This window comes from Odocoileus virginianus, chromosome 4, assembly GCF_023699985.2.
Source record: "Odocoileus virginianus isolate 20LAN1187 ecotype Illinois chromosome 4, Ovbor_1.2, whole genome shotgun sequence".
Classification (NCBI taxonomy): domain Eukaryota; kingdom Metazoa; phylum Chordata; class Mammalia; order Artiodactyla; family Cervidae; genus Odocoileus; species Odocoileus virginianus.
The window spans coordinates 2,676,535-2,693,211 of NC_069677.1; the positions used below are offsets into that span (position 1 = coordinate 2,676,535).

At 35.6% G+C, this 16,677-nt stretch overlaps 1 protein-coding gene across 15 annotated transcripts in view; it reads right to left on the bottom strand.

The window, feature by feature from the left end:
- Positions 1–16,677, bottom strand: part of ZBTB20 (zinc finger and BTB domain containing 20) — a 1,026,540-nt gene that overhangs the window by 981,140 nt on the left and 28,723 nt on the right. For 2 of the 15 annotated variants that reach the window (XM_070465983.1, XM_070465971.1), the window contains exon 1: positions 5,010–5,310. The exons of 12 other annotated variants lie outside the window; for them this stretch is intronic. The gene's annotated coding sequence lies outside the window, so the exon portion shown is untranslated. Of the gene's footprint in view, positions 1–4,096; positions 4,869–5,009; positions 5,311–16,677 lie in introns of those variants that run through there. One more of the 15 variants, XM_070465974.1, reaches the window with a different exon arrangement.

The following is a 16,677-nucleotide window of genomic DNA, read 5'->3' on the forward strand; positions in this document are numbered from 1 at the left end:
TTAAATTCAAACGTGGTTTTAAAAAAAGTTTAGATGGAAAATTTCTAAAGAATGAAACAACACTATTATATATTAAGATGAATAATTATTACCATTTTTAATTTCAATGTATTGGACATCTTTTTAATCTCCAAAAACCCCAAACTCTATTAAACAGTTTTATATTTTTTGAATGCAAATCCTTACATTAGTTATTTATTATGAAAAGCTTTCAAATAAATTCTTAACATTTTTAAATGCGTAATGTATAACATGTATGTTGAATTCATCATATCTCATGACAGAATTATGCAGTGGCAAAATTACTTGTACTATCAAGAAAATAAACAAAAAATACAATAATTATCACCTTTCCCATCAAAGTTTCAAAGGTAAGACTCCATATTCAGAAATTAGTAACAATACCTTTAGTTTCCATCTGGTAAGTAGATGGATTAATGAATTTGGCACTTGCTCCTTTCTCAGCATACTCACTTCGAAATCAGTAGCTAACTTTCCCTAAGTTAAAGCAGTTATATAAGGGTTTCACTGGCTAACTGGACTACAGAATACCCTAAGCTGAAGTTTGAACTGAGTGTCAAAAGATTCCAGAAAGGCAAGGTCCATGTCCTCAAGCTGATTATTTTCAAGCAAACTGTAGAATCACAAAAAAAGCTTGATCCTAGAGTAGAGAACAGGTTATGAGGCCAAAGTCAAGCATAATTTCCCCACAGTTTAGTGTGGAAATAGCACGCCACTTATTCATTATTATAGCTGAACAGCAAGAGTGGCAGAAAAGCCCTTTTTTCTTATAGGCCCTTGAATGTTGTTTCTAACATCTGCTGTAGTGGTTACACATACATGATAGTAATAGTAGATGGCATTATTTCTTCCCACAGCCTACACTGAAATTAGAAGTGATAGAGCTCAAAGAATCTATTTTGATACATTAAACATAACTGACAACAATGTTATTTGATGATTAAATGTATAATATCTATGTTACAGGAAAATACATGAATTTAGACTTTCTCTAGGAATTCTAGGATACAGATACTGCCTTTGGGTTTTGGTAAAGAATTAAAAGGATTTTGCCAGTTATTTGCCATTGGTTATATAATCCCTGAGGATTCTGCAAAATGCTAGAAATTATGTAAGCAATGGAATTACATGAAAGATGGGTTTTCAAGAAAATTGCAAAATTCACCAAGTTTTGCCAAATAACCTAGGAATTGCATATGTAATTTGAAAGTCTGGAGCAAAGACTCAAATGGCCAATGATGACTCTATAATATCCAGTGTTGCATGAGCTAACCAAAATGGCTTACACAACATGAAAAAAAAATAATATAAAAGGGTTGATTTCTAATTGAATAATAACTCTTAGATGTACACATTTGCACAACTGCTAGTGTTTATTGCCCTTGATGTGGGGTTAACTATTACTATGTAAGCAGTATATGATTTCTATGTGCTTGTGATAGTTACATGCCATATAAATGAAAATATTTGTTTTGTTTTCAGTGCTATGCAACTTTTCATGCTAATTACATTCTCACTGGCTAAGGACCTTAGGGTGAGGTACTAGTTTATTCCTTTGTAGAAGTTTAATAAAGTACACTTTCCACTGAAAAATGTAGTTTGCTAAAATATGTTTCTAAAGTGGCCTCCAAGACAAGTCAGCTCTAATATCTAGTATCAACTTTTAGACGTAAAAGAGGCCACCCTTGGGACTAAAGAAGGCTGGAACTAGTGGCATTCAAAGAATGTCAACATCAGTCCTTCCTTTGCCAGAAGGGATCACTAGTTAGCAGTATCTTCCAGATGCTGCCTCTACACACCTTGCCAGACCCTGGGGCAATCCATTTGCTCAGGGTCTGAACTTGGCTCCTCTGTGGCAGCAGTACTAGCCGATACTCAAGCTTGGGTGAGTTCATGAACACAGCACTGATAATTTCTATATTTATAGAAAGCCAGAACATGTGTAGATAATCACACAATTGTATATTTATGAAGTGCCAGATTTTATGAATACGGGAATTTGTTAATTAGCACAAGGACTAATCATTAAAATTCAAAAATAGATAAATAAACAGGAATACCATTTATTTGTTCATATTTCAGGGAAAAATATGCAGCTGCTATTCCTTTGATGAATGTAGGCTTCTGGAGAAAAAAATGCGAAGAAGAAAAGTATCTAAAAGTCTTGAAATCTTAATGAGTAAAATCTAAGAAATCACTATATAGTCTTTTATTAAAAATGATCATAGTGATTCCCCTTAAGTTAAAAAAGTTTAAACCAACATGTGCTTAGCATTTGAATTACGTTGCCTTGCATTCCACTATTTTGGTCCCTTTCAAGGAATCAAAACTGATTTTCATCGGATAGGAGTTAAAAAGCACATAACAGGTCACTCAATACTAAATTGTTTTAGCTACAGGGCATGGCAAAGCATGAAATAACTGCTTTAGAACACTTCCTCATGTGGGTGTGTTAGATAACTGTCTGCTCCAACATTAAAACGAAACACACTGTGACCTGACCAAGACTTCAGGCTTTCAACAGGCAGATTTCATATGCTGATAGGAAAAGCCCACCATAACCAGTAAGGCTGGTTATTGAATTCTTCTGGCACTCTATAGCCCTCCTGTGATGCAAGCCTTTCAGCTTTCCAAATCCCTATATAGTAGAATACACTGGTTTTAAGTTTACTTATGCACATTTTATAATGTCCTGCTGTATTTAGATTGTGACAGTCCCTCCAAGAAAAGGCTGTGATTATTTTTCATACTAAAAATATTTTAGATCTACTGAAGGCTCAGAATTACAATGCAAAAGAAAATATATACACATTCTAAAAATCAAACCAACCATAAAAATGACTAAATGTTTACTTTTATTCTTTCTAGAAGGTTAAAGGAAATTTTCATCTTCTCTTAAAAACCTGTTTGTTTTTTTTGTTTGCTTCTAATTAACCTAAATATCTTAACATAAAATTTTAAGATGTCGTATCCTCAAAGAATCTGTTTCCTTTATCCACACATGTATGAGAATATGTACATAAATATATACACACATGCACACAGGTATCTGCTCATATACATGTGTACAGAAAAAGAGATATATATAAGAGATATATAGTCAGGAGATAATAGTAAAGATTTCTTTTAAAAAGATTAGAATTTTAGGTAGTTCTCATAATATAATATAGAAAATGACAGGTGCATCAGACATGCACACTTTGACACTAGTTTTAAAACAAATGTTTGGGTCAAAAGTCTCAAATGCAAAAAAAATCACATTTGAAACACCATATATTGCATACCATATGAACATACACTTTTAGTAGGTTCCCCCAAAGTTCCCCTTTAGACCTTCAGGGTTAAAAAAATCCCTGACAGGACCTGACTGAGTGTCCTTAGCATCTGTACTACTCTTGGTCAAAGCTGGCCTTCCAGCTTAAAAGACAGTTTTTGTAATACAAGCAAATTTTAAAAGTCATGAACAAATTTTTTAAAAGAAAGGGAAAAAACCTTTTAGTAGCAAAAGCTCACCACCTTTTTGGAATAATGGATTTTTAATAAACATTTTACTAGGTTTGAACATTGAGAATGTGTTTGGGAATCTGCTCCAGCATCCCAGGTGGGTTGAGAATATTGCTTTATGGGCTTCTTTGTGTTGTCAGAGAGGCCTAATGGAATTAAAAAAAAAAAAAGAAAAGAAAGTGCCACTTCTATTAAATAAATAATTTATTATGAAAAAGGTGATTATTACTATCAAAGATCTTTATAGATTAGCATCTATTTTCTATCATTGCTTACGTGTACGCTGACCTGACTTAATTTTTGTCAAAGGAATAACAGTTTTACTTTAGGACAAACCCAAATAAAACTCTACTAAGGAGACCATTTCAAATGGACCTATTTAACTACTTCTTTGAATCAAAGAAAACTGTTCTGGGAAAACTCTTCAACAATGTCAGCTAGTTGTGAAGGCAACTTTTCCCACCATAAAAAAGAAAAATAAATAATAAAGGAAAAAGAAAGCACCTCAAAACTATGCTTGAACTAACAAATACATTATTTATAGTTCCCGAAATGTTAAATGAATACTTACAGTTGTTGCACAAGATGGCCTGATACACTTCATAGCTTCCACTTTGTAAAAAGATGACCAGCCCCCGACTCCTCCCTCCCCAAGCATAATAAACAGTAACATACTAAAAGGAAACTGTCCCAGGATAAAAACTGCTTGTTAAGAAAGTCTGCATTCTTACTAACCACAGTGATAGCCCTATAAATGTAAAAGTTCAACTGCAAAATAAAAGTTACAAAACAGAATAACTTATTCCTTTCAAAATACATCCCCAGATGTAATATAGAAGGGTATGTAATAATAAAAATAATTACTAGATTTTTACCCACGCTTAGTGATAACCCCTCACCTTATGGCCAATGCCATCAAATAAATATACTGGCAAAAGGCATTTAAACTGCTTCAAGGATTTAAACTGTAAATATGGACTTTAAACTTCAATGTAAAACAAAGAACAAGAGTCTCACTTTAGTAATACCCACACTGTCACTGCAGCTAAAACTCATTGGCACATAACTAACAAAATCCAGTTTGCAATAAATAAGGACAACATGATATATAGACAGACAGATGGAATTGCATAAACAGACAAGAAAAGCAAAGAGACTGACAAACATACGGAGGGGTCTGTTTTAAAAGAGTGAAAGATACTGATTTATTTGGAACTTGAGTGAGAAAAATAGGTTTATTTGTAATTATTTCTAAAGTAATTAAACTAAATCACAAGGGCACACCCTTAAATAAGTAAGAAGAAAATTAGTAGAGGATAGGCCTCCTAGAGATATTCCAAATTTTAAGCTAGCAATAGCTCTGTCAAACTTGAATCTGGAAATAAACATTCAAGGGAGAAGGAATAAAAGGATGGGGGCTAAAGGAGGTGAGAGGCAGAGGGGGGCTGAGGGAGCGGGGTGTTTTTGAAAGTTGTCTGCCCTACCTTCTTCCCCAGCGCTGAGTTTCTCTTCTCATAATCGGTGTCTCCCTGGAAGTACAGTGTGAGTGGTAATGACTGCCTGCCTCCCTAATGAGTCCATTTTCCTGCTCTTGATGTTGTGTATATACACACACTGCAACCTACCTTACAAACCACAGAGACGGGAAGAGAGAGAGAGAGCAAGAGAGAGGGAGGGAGGGGGGGCAGGAGGGAGAGAGAGACAGAGACAGAGCAAGCGAGTGAGAGAGAGAGAAGAGGAGAGAGAGAAAGAAAAACAGAAAGAAACAGAGAGAGAAAGGCACAGACAAAGCCCTCCTACCAGACAGCAGACAGCCTTCCTTCCCCTATCCAGCAAAATGCAACTCGTCTAATGCAGCAACAGGTTCAGTATTGCCAGACTAACAGAGTGAAAAAGGTATAGTCTCTATAGCATTACTGCTGCAAATAAACAGTTTAAGAGCAGCTGGCTCCACCTTCTTTATTTATGCTCCATTATGAGGAATGTATTGTTTCAGTTCTGGCATACAGTACATGTAATTATCATAAATACATTTTTTGCATATAAGCAGGAAATAAGTGAAATACATAGCCTATTTGTGCAATCTTATAAATTTATTTTTTTAATGTGAAAAGAGTGTCAACAAATCTGCTCTGACAAAAGCCTAGTAATGATTTTAAAGTCAAAGCAGTCTTAAAGGAGGCTCTGAAAGAAACAGACTCCATACAATAGGAAAACTGATCTCAGACAAAACTGATAACTGCAAAGAAGAAATTATTGCTCAGTAAATAAATCAAGACCATAAGCAAAATTGCAGACAGAAAAAGAATTCAGTTGAATTAAGTAACTAATAGATTGGTACTCTGGAAAAAGGCAGATCGGTTTCTTATTTGAAGCATCTATCTGTTCAAACATCACAGTGCCATGTACTTTGTGTGAACAGGTGCACTGCATACAGTACATAGTGTTACAACAACAGAAATAAATCCCACAAGGAGCTTCCATCACTAGCAGGACAAAATTACATAGAATATGGATCTGAAACCACAGCAGAAACCCCTTGTTCTTTTATTAGGAGGAAAAAATAAAAATAATCAATGCTTCTAAATAAAGCTTTCTTAAAAGAAAAAAAAATGTTTTTCTTTGTCTGATGTCTCTAATCATTTTTTTTTTTCGCTACATGCTTGAACCAAAATAATGCTGATACTGCACTCCTTACCCCATCACATGTTTCCCCACACCTTCCCCCACTCCCAGGTGCCTTTTCTCCATAAGTGACACATTTGCAGTGATGGAATTACAAAGATCAGAAAACTGAGCTAGTTTCAAGCCCTTCTCCTTGTCTCCCAGTTTTTTAAACTAGACTCTGCCTATGTACCTAGATAGCCACCTTTCTTAAAATATTTCTGTACAGTTTGGCTGTGTGTCATTTAGATGGAACTTAGAAACAGTACAATAAAAGCTATATATTCTAAAGAAAAATTATATAAAAATGGAAAATATAACTGATTTGACCTATTCAAACTCTGCATTTAGGCACCAGTAATTAAGTATATTAATTGTAAAATCATCCTTTTTACTTGGTTTAGTGTTTTACCATTCTCTCAAAGTAGGATGTGTTCCTTTGCACAAAAAACTACTTCGCCATATAAGCATAAATTCCTTTGTTTAAAAGTACCTTTTTCTTACCCAAAGAGAATAAGAAGACAGTATTTGATTTCTACCAGCAGGAACCAAAAGGAATGTAAAGGACCATGAAGTCTATTCATCTTTTCTAAAGAACAACCAGTTAGTTGAATCAAAAAAGAAAAACAAATATTTTGGCTCAGTGAAAAATGCACAACATCTCAACAGTTTCTCCATATCTGCATACTTTACTAGATTCCAAGCACAATAAGTGACATATTCTTAGTACTTTCTAGAGTTCAAGATACATTTTCCCTGCTGGAACTGGTGACCCATGTATTAAATTAACCATTGCACCACATGAAACAATAATCCTAATTGACTATCAGGCTCTGAAGCTATAAAGTTATTAAATTAAATTGTTTCATATGTTGATATGCCATGGGGCAATTTCATCCTGTAGAAAGATTCTAAGTTGGGAGTTAAGAACTAGTTTTGGTCCCAGTGTTACTACGAATACTTTGTGTAAATACAGCAAGCCATGTAGCCATTCTCAGTTTCACATAAAAAAATAAATAAAATTTAAAAGGAAGGAATTTGCCAGGTTAACATAATTATGATAATGATGATAGCTAATGCTTAAGTCCTTACTATGTGCAAGGCACACCTATAAGTACTTTGCATTTATTAACTCACTAAATCCTAATAATGACCCTATGAGGTAGACATTATTTTCAGTTTCATTTCCCAGGTGAAGAAACAGAGAGGTTAAGTGATTTGCTCAAGATCACACAGCACAATAATAATGAGATCTGAATCCAGCCTGTCTAGTTTAGAGATCATGTGTTTAATTTCTATACCATATTGACTCCCAATATCTAATGCTAGCTCGAGCCTCATTTCCCAGAAGATTCTGTGGTTATGAGTCAAATCCAACATATCTTGACACTTCCTCTTACCTTGCTTACCAATATACCATGGTGCAAATTTTTCTTCTAATTTACACCCACAACTCTCAATACATTTGGTTTAAGTGTCTAGTAGTTCCAATCCCAAAGAAAGGCAAAGCCAAAGAATGCTCAAACTACCGCACAACTGCACTCATCTCACATGCTAGTAAAGTAATGCTCAAAATTCTCCAAGCCAGGCTTCAGCAATATGTGAACCAGGCACTTCCAGATGTTCAAGGTGGTTGGAACCAGAGATCAAATTGCCAACATCTGCTGGATCATCGAAAAAGCAAGAGAGTTCCAGAAAAACATCTATTTCTGCTTTATTGACTACGCCAAAGCCTTCATCTGGTGGATCACAATAAACTGTGGAAAATTCTGAAAGAGATGGGAATACCAGACCATCTGACCTGCCTCTTGAGAAACTTGTATGCAGGCCAGGAAGCAACAGTTGGAACTGGACATGGAACAACAGACTGGTTGCAAATAGGAAAAGGAGTACATCAAGGCTGTATATTGTCACCCTGCTTATTTAACTTATATGCAGAGTACATCATGAGAAACGCTGGGCTGGAGGAAGCACAAGCTGGAATCAAGATTGCCGGGAGAAATATCAATAACCTCAGATATGCAGATGACACCACGAAGAAAGTGAAGAAGAACTAAAGAGCCTCTTGACGAAAGTGAAAGAGGGGGGTGAAAAAGTTGGCTTAAAGCTCAACATTCAGAAAACTAAGATCATGGCATCTGATCCCATCACTTCATGGCAAATAGATGGGGAAACAGTGGACACAGTGGCTGATTTTATTTTGGGGGGCTCCAAAATCACTGCAGATGGTGATTAGAGCCATGAAATTAAAAGACATTTACTCCTTGGAAGGAAAGTTATGACCAAGCTAGACAGCATATTAAAAAGCAGAGACATTACTTTGACAACAAACATCCGTCTAGTCAAGGCTATGGTTTTTCCAGTGTTCATGTATGGATGTGAGAGTTGGACCCTAAAGAAAGCTGAGTGCCGAAGAATTGATGCTTTTGAACTGTGGTGTTGGAGAAGACTCTTGAGTGTCCCTTGGACTGCAAGGAGATCCAACCAGTCCATCCTAAAGGAGATGAGTCTTGGGTGTTCATTGGAAGGACTGATGTTGCAGCTGAAACTCCAGTACTTTGGCCACCTGATGCAAAGAGCTGACTCATTTGAAAAGACGCTGATGATGGGAAAGATTGAGGGCAGGAGGAGAAGGGGACGACAAGAGGATGAGATGGTTGGATGGCATCACCGACTCAATGGACATGGGTTTGGGTGGACTCCAGGAGTTGGTAATGGACAGGGAGGCCTGGTGTGCTGCGGTTCATGGGGTCGCAAAGAGTTGGACATGACTGAGCAACTGAACTGAACTGAACTCTATTTTAAAAAGTTACATAATCCATTTACTCACCTTTCTTTGTTTCCCAATGTCCATAGTATACGCAACCATTTACTTGAAGTGGAAAATATAATAATTTGTAACCAATAAGGCTATCAATTCATAAAGCCCAATGGCAACCCACTCCAGTGGGTTTTCTTACCTAGAAAATCCCATGGACAGAAGGAGCCTAGTGGGCTAGAGACACAGGGTTGCAAAAAAGTCAAACATAACTTGGTGACTACACAACAAGAAGTAGCATTATATGTAGTTCCCATACACTATTCTCCTGAATGCCCTGTGTTTAAAACAGAAAAAAAAGAAAGAAACTACACAGTTCTTAAAGTTTCCCTATTTCGAATATCTGGAGAAGGCAATGGCACCCCACTCCAGTACTCTTGCCTGGAAAATCCCATGGACGGAGGAGCCTGGTAGGCTGCAGTCCATGGGGTCACGAAGAGTCAGACATGACTGAGCGACTTCACTTTCACTTTTCACTTTCATGCATTGGAGAAGGAAATGGCAACCCACTCCAGTGTTCTTGCCTGGAGAATCCCAGGGATGGGGTCGCAGAAAGTCGGACACGACTGAAGTGACTTAGCAGTAGCAGTTCAAATATCAAATACTAAAGCAAGTGATTGTTTAAATAATTAAATAAATAATAATATAAAATATAATTTAAAAATTCTTGTTTTCTGTAGCTTGAGAAAGGCATGAAAAGCAAGGATTTAATTATAAATGATTTGTAAGAGATGCTGAATAATATCCTATGATTTTATGTAGTTGGTTTTAACTTTGAACTATTTAGAGATATATTCTGAAGACTTTTATACTAACGTCATAGTCTGCAAGAGAGAATTTAACCACTCTGATCTTTGTGTGTTCACTAATCATGTATTTTGTGCCCAAATATGTGCCATACTACTATACTTGAGAATGAAAAATGAAGATAAAACGTGTAATATAGTTTCTGCTTGTGAGGATTTCACAGGCTGGTGGGGGACAGACACGTAAATAATATTAGAACAAGCAGATAATCTTGCCACTACTTCCTGTAATATCGCAAGTAATGCAGTGCCTTAAACTTCCTGAATGTTCCTCAAAAAACTAAAAGTGATATTAAACAAAACAAGCATATATACCTAAATTTAAAATATGCCTCATGAAAGATGTGTATGTGTGTGTGTGTATTGCAGGGGGAGGTACTGAGGTTAGACTGAAGATAGCTTTTTCTCCAACAGTGTGGTTTATAGACTCATTAAGTAAATTTTTTCCATTGTCCCCAAGGTGCATAGTAAAGAGTCTTCTACAAGTACACAGTACATATACTTCTTAAATGATGTGGAAATCAGTGATACCTATTGCCCTGAAGCATCAAATGCCATTAGTTTTAGGGTTACAGTGTATTTTGATCAGAGATTGTTGACTTAGCAAATGAATACTTCCAAAAGTAAATGAGATTTTTTAAAATTTTGAAAACAAATCAACTAAATTAAAAAATATCTGAATATATACCCTTAACCCAGGTATGCTTTTGCCAAGTCCTTTCTCAGTGATCATTAATGTTTTTATACTATGTGAAGCTAAACAGGAAAAAAATTTGGAATAGCTTAAGATTGTTTACAAGAACATTCCCAAAAGATACATTTATTGCCCAGATTAAAAAACAAAAAGAAGAGGGAGGAGTGAAAATATGAGTCATGTTGCAATGATGGACATTTTACTTATCCGTTATTTCTTTCACATCTACAACTTATGTTCTAGTATAAGTCTGAAACTGGCCTTAGAGTTCCTTGTAGGAATGGAACCATATCCTTTAAGAAAAATAGCTCTGAAGCTGGTTAGGGTCAAAGAGTGAGAACTGAACAATTTTTTTTGTGGGTTTAAAGTGTGCTGCAGAGAACTAAATAACAGTTTGAAGATAGAGGAGCATAGAAATGAGAGGAGAGGAGGAAGAGAGGAGAATCACAGGAAAGAGGGGACAGTGAGAAATTCCCCAATGTCAAGGTGGCCAGATGTTTGTTTGTTGTCTTTTTTAAAGAGTGTTGCCTAATATGAAATTCCAAGAGGTCTGCATTTTTGCAATACAAGCCTTTCCAATAGTGGAAATCTTGGTATATTCTTTAACTCTGTTTATTAGTTTGTCCGCATGTGTGTGTGAGTGTGTGTGTGCGCACACGTTCAGTCGCATCTGACTGGAACCCCATGGACAGTAGCTCACCAGGCTCCTCTGTCCATGGAATTTTCCAGGTAAGAATACTGGGGTGGGTTGCCATTTCTTACTCCAGAGGATCTTGCCAATTCAGAGATCAAACTCAGGTCTCTTTTATCTCCTGCAGTGACAAGAGGATTCTTTACCATTGCGCCACCTGGGCTAAGATGGAAAAATCAAAGTACAGCCATACGAACGTATGGCTCCTATGCTATAGCCTCTGAAAACATAGGCACTTCTTAACGAGACAGTACATACTTCAGAGTTGCAAGGAGTGACCAGTGGCACTTTGAATAGTGGCCAGTAAATGGTGAATAGTGAATAGTAAAAAGCCAAGTCTCTTCTACATAGAATGACTTGAATATGGATGTGAGTCAATCCCCATTTTCCCCACAAATACACAGGAGAAATGTGGTCAAGTGAGAAGACAGAGGTTGTCTGAATTACAGGATTACCATTGACTATTATTGTTGTTATAAATACTGCCTCTATAAACTGAGTTTAAATGACACAAGTATCTTCAGAAATTTAGAGAAGAGTACTTTCACAACACAATCAATACAATTTGAATCAAAAAATTAAAAACATAAAGATATCATTCTCAATATCTCCCTGGCTCTAGAAAAATGTATTAGATATATATACTACATTAACTCTATCTGCTTCCTGCTCAATCTTCTCTCCTAAACAATCTAGAACAGTGTTAGTAACTGTCTTTAAAGTTTCAACACTTACATAATAATTTATTCATATGTACAGATTATATTCAGTGCACAAGGAAACAGAAACTACAGAGGGTATTTCACAGGAAAAATAAAAGCTACATAGAAGTTATAAAAGAGGCATCTTAATTGCTATAGACATTGTTTGTCCAGCAGGTTAGCGAGATCCCCACTGTTCTGCTTGGTAACTCTACATGCAAAAACTCAAACTCCATATTCTTCTCATCTAAAACGTTGCTACTATTAGTAAGGATGCATTCTCATAATAAAAGTTACCGCTATTGCAAAGAGTCAGGAACTGTACTTAGCACTACATAACTAAGTAGTTCTACATAACTGCACTTAATGCTACATAACTGTACTTAATGCTACATAATTCATTTAACCCTCCCCACAGCATTAATGGCAACCCACTCCAGTACTCTTGCCTGGAAAATCTCATGGACAAAGGAGACTGGTAGGCTACAGTGCATGGGGTCACAAAGAGTCGGACATGACTGAGTGACTAAACTAAAACTAAACAGCATTACAAGAAAGGTACTAGTAATGTTTTCATTTATAGATGAGGAAACTGAGCCCAAAGTCTTGTAGCAAATAAGTGGTAGAAGTCAGGTCTAAACTCAATCCAAATGGAATTTTAAGGAATAAAGGGAGTGGCTTGACAAAACTACTCCAAAATTTTCTAAATAATAAACTGGCCAGATTAGGAAGAAATTTGGGGAGAAAAACTAATGATAAGAAACAAGTCTGAGAACAGCTATATTACCCAGATAATTTCAACATTTATTTTAAACATATTTGAGAAAAAGTACACGCAACTCAAAATAAAATTTAAAGAAAGGATATGGAGAAAAGCAGAGTATAAATAAATAGCTTTCAAACAGGATGAAAGAAACACCAGGAACCAGTTTGATTAAAGAGTTGGAAACATTAATAACAATCTGTCCAGTAATATTGAAGCCAGTTATTAATAATCGAGTCAGCATGATAAGAGCCTGCTAACTCTGAGGCAACAGGCCACAGGGATAATTCAAATTAGGTAGAAACGGTATCTCTTATTTTTAAGAAAGCTCATTTAACCCTGATAAGCTATAGGTTTACAACCATAACCTTTGAAACATATAAGGTTATATCAAGTTTTTAGAAAAGAATCTACATAAAATCTCAATCTTCTTCATTTCTACTAATAACAAATACAGGAAAACCTCATTAATCAGAGTACCTACAATCAGAATGTATAATGTGTCAGATACATTTACAGGATTCTTATGAAATAGAAATTTTGAAATGAATTACATTATACTTTAATAATTATATTGGTTGTTTCAAAATTATCAGATTATCAAAACATATTCTACTTTATGTTGAATAGCTATAAAATTTAGGCTTATTCTTAAATGTGGTGTCCTCCTCTATTTCAAACTGGTGACATTTTAATACTTAAAAGGTAATAACTGAACCTTCCACAACACAAATAATACACCCAGCATCATCTATGTAGAATATGAACATAAAATAAGCATCTCACCAGGAAATAGCTTTTATTAGTAATCAATAAGAGAAGAATACTGCCCATAATTAAATCTGTATTAATTATGAAAAGGGTTATGAAAGAAATAAATCATCATTGTGGATTTCATTTTAGAAATTTAAAGATCTGGGACTTCAATACACACTACTTATGAAGTCATACCTAAAAAATTGATACTGAAATAAACTGAAAAGCACTTTAAGCTAATATTTTAATAAAATTCATGTGGTTTTGTATAAAACAAACTTATTTAACCATACTCCCTCCACCAATAAACGCAGTTTTTTCAATAAATGCACTTAATTCAATATGCCATTCAGTAATTAATTTATGCTATAGCAGTTTGAGTTTACAATATACTTGAAAATATTATAAAATATTTATTATAAAATAAAATGTTAAATATTATATTTTTAAAAAAATTCTGAAGTTTTCCAGGTGCTGCATTTAACTGAAGGTCGCTCAGTCGTGTCCCACTCTTTGTGACCCCATGAACTATATACAGTCCATGGAATTCCCTAGGCCACTACTGGAGTGGGTAGCCTTTCCCTTCTCCAGGGTATCTTCCCAACTCAGGGATCAAACCCAAGTCTCCTGCATTGCAGGCATATCTTTACCAGCTAAGCCACGAGGGAAGCCCAAGAATACTGGAGGGGATAGCCTATCCCTTCTCCAGGCGATCTTTCTGACTCAGGAATGGAACCAGATTCTCCTGCAGTGTAGGTGGGTTCTTTACCAACTGAGCTATCAGGGAAACCCCTATTATTTTTAAAGTTAAATTAATAAGTGTATAGAAATAAATGATAAATCAGAGCAGTTTTTAATCAGTGGTGGGTGATACCTAAAATATTTATAGCTGAAAAGGCATGGGGATAGACCATTAAGAAATATTACTATAACTACTAATCAAAACAGATACTGGCTATAAATAAACAATTTATTGCCAGTGTGTACCTCCTGAATAACAACCCTAGCTTTAGATAACAAACCAGAATCTATTTTCTAAAATAAGTTAATAAAATTTGGAGGAATATGTTGTTTTACTACCGAGCTACTACTCCTGTACTCTAGATCAATAGATTCTCCAATTTTTAAAAACATACATCCTATCAATAGTAAAAATATTTTGAACTCTATATAGATCATTTGTCTGTTGGTTCTCAACTCCATTCCTACCTCTTCCATGCTCTCTTATGTGGCTGAACCTGAAAACTACATTTCCTAGATTGCTTTGCTGGGATGGGTAGCACTGGCAGAAGATTAAAGGGAATTTTTTTCCCTTCTGTTTTTGGCACCAGCAATCGCTGCAACGGAGTTTCAGCAGCCTCTGTAGCACAGAGATCTTGTAGCCCAGATCTTGGGATCTGGCTCTCAGGACTGCTGGCTGCAGCAATAGGACCACAGTTGCAGAACAGCAGCCATCACAGGTGACTGGAAGCTCTACCAGACTTGGCAAATTCAACAGCACTGGAAGAACTGTGCACCCCTGGGCTCCTGCCCTGTCAGTAGGAGTGTGGTTACCTGGCTTCCTGTGAAGCAGTGGCCATGGCGATTCTGACATTCACAGCCTCAGCAGTGCTCCAGCTTCCTCAGCAACTCAGCGTTCATAAGCTCTAGGTAGCAAAACTTTTCACTGCTTTCTACACGTGTTAGTGTTAATCTCTCAGTCGTGTCTGATTCTTTGTGACTCCATGGACTATAGCCTGCCAGGCTTCTCTGTCCATGGGATTTTCCAGGTAAGAATACTGGAGTGGGTTGCCATTTCCTTCTCCAGGGGATTTTTCTGACCCAGGGATAGAGTCTGGGTCTCCCACATTGTAGGCAGATATTTTAACAGTCTGAGCCTGCTTTACAGGGAAGGCCCGCTTCCTACAGGTGCTCATTGCTAAATAACACAGCCACCTTCTTTTTTTCCCCTCTAGACTTTCCAACACTTTTGCAACCAATTCCTTGGATTAAAATCCCTCTGTTCTGAGTCTGTTTTTCTGCCGGGGCACTGATTAAATATAAGCCCATACTCCAATATATATAATTATTTATAAGTTATAGACATATACTACTGTATTATATGTATGTATTATAGAACATATGGAGTAATAGGTGTTTTAAAGAATGAGGTAAACAAGAAATAAACAGTTTTTAACGTAAACTTTAATGTTATTGTATTTATCAACAATTTTCAAACATTCTTGTTGTCACTAAAAAACAAAATTTTTAGAGTATAATAAGATTAAATATTTGTCATTCTTGGTATCTCAGCTTGGTTTTACCCTTTATGAAACAGTCATTTGAAAATCTGGTACTACGTTCAGGTTATTGTGATATTTAGCTGTAATGGTTGTCATGGAGGGGGAAAACCTCACAAAATAGTAGATCCAAATGGAAGAAGAGTATCAATAGCTGTGCTTATTAAATACTCAATTTTCAATCCCAACCACCAATTGTAAAAGATTTTGTTGAAATTTGGCTAGTAAATTTCCATCTTCCCATATGTCAACCAGTCATTCTTAAAAACTAAGAGGTACATGTAGCACCTTTATTTTTTTAGACAAAAAAAAAAAATGTTAATCTATTTAAAGATTTCATTAAAATTCTGTTTCAAGTTTTAAAAAACATTCAGATACAGTTTTGTGCAGTTTTAAAATTATACAGAAACTAGAGTTTTACAGTTACATTGGCTTTGGCAACAGTCACACAACTTGAAAATAACAACAAAGATTCAATACGAAAATGTGCTCTCCATACTACAGATCTTTCAAAAAGCAGTTATCTTCTCATTCACTGTAAGTATGATTACTTTAAAAAAAAAATCAAGTATGTTTTTTTTTTCCAAAAATATATGTTAAGAGAACACCTGTTATCACAGAAAAGGTCAGCAAAATTAGAATTCTTATTCTGTAAAAGGAAAGTGCATAACTGCAACAACTTTCATATCACTTCTCAGTGATCTCCCACTGAATAACCAAGTGGTTCAAATATTACAGCCACTCTCCCATCTTACTACCAAGTAAAGACTCCACTTCTATATTTGATTCTGTTTTCTACTACAGAATTCTTCTCTATTCTATTTCTACTACAGAATTTCTATTCTGTTTCTACTACATTTTAAAGATTTTGTTTTAAAAAAATCACATCAATGACACCCTACAGCACTTGTGCATCCTTTCATTTTAATTGATCTGCTAAAATAACTTACTTATATGTGACAAGCAGATGAATTTCAGGT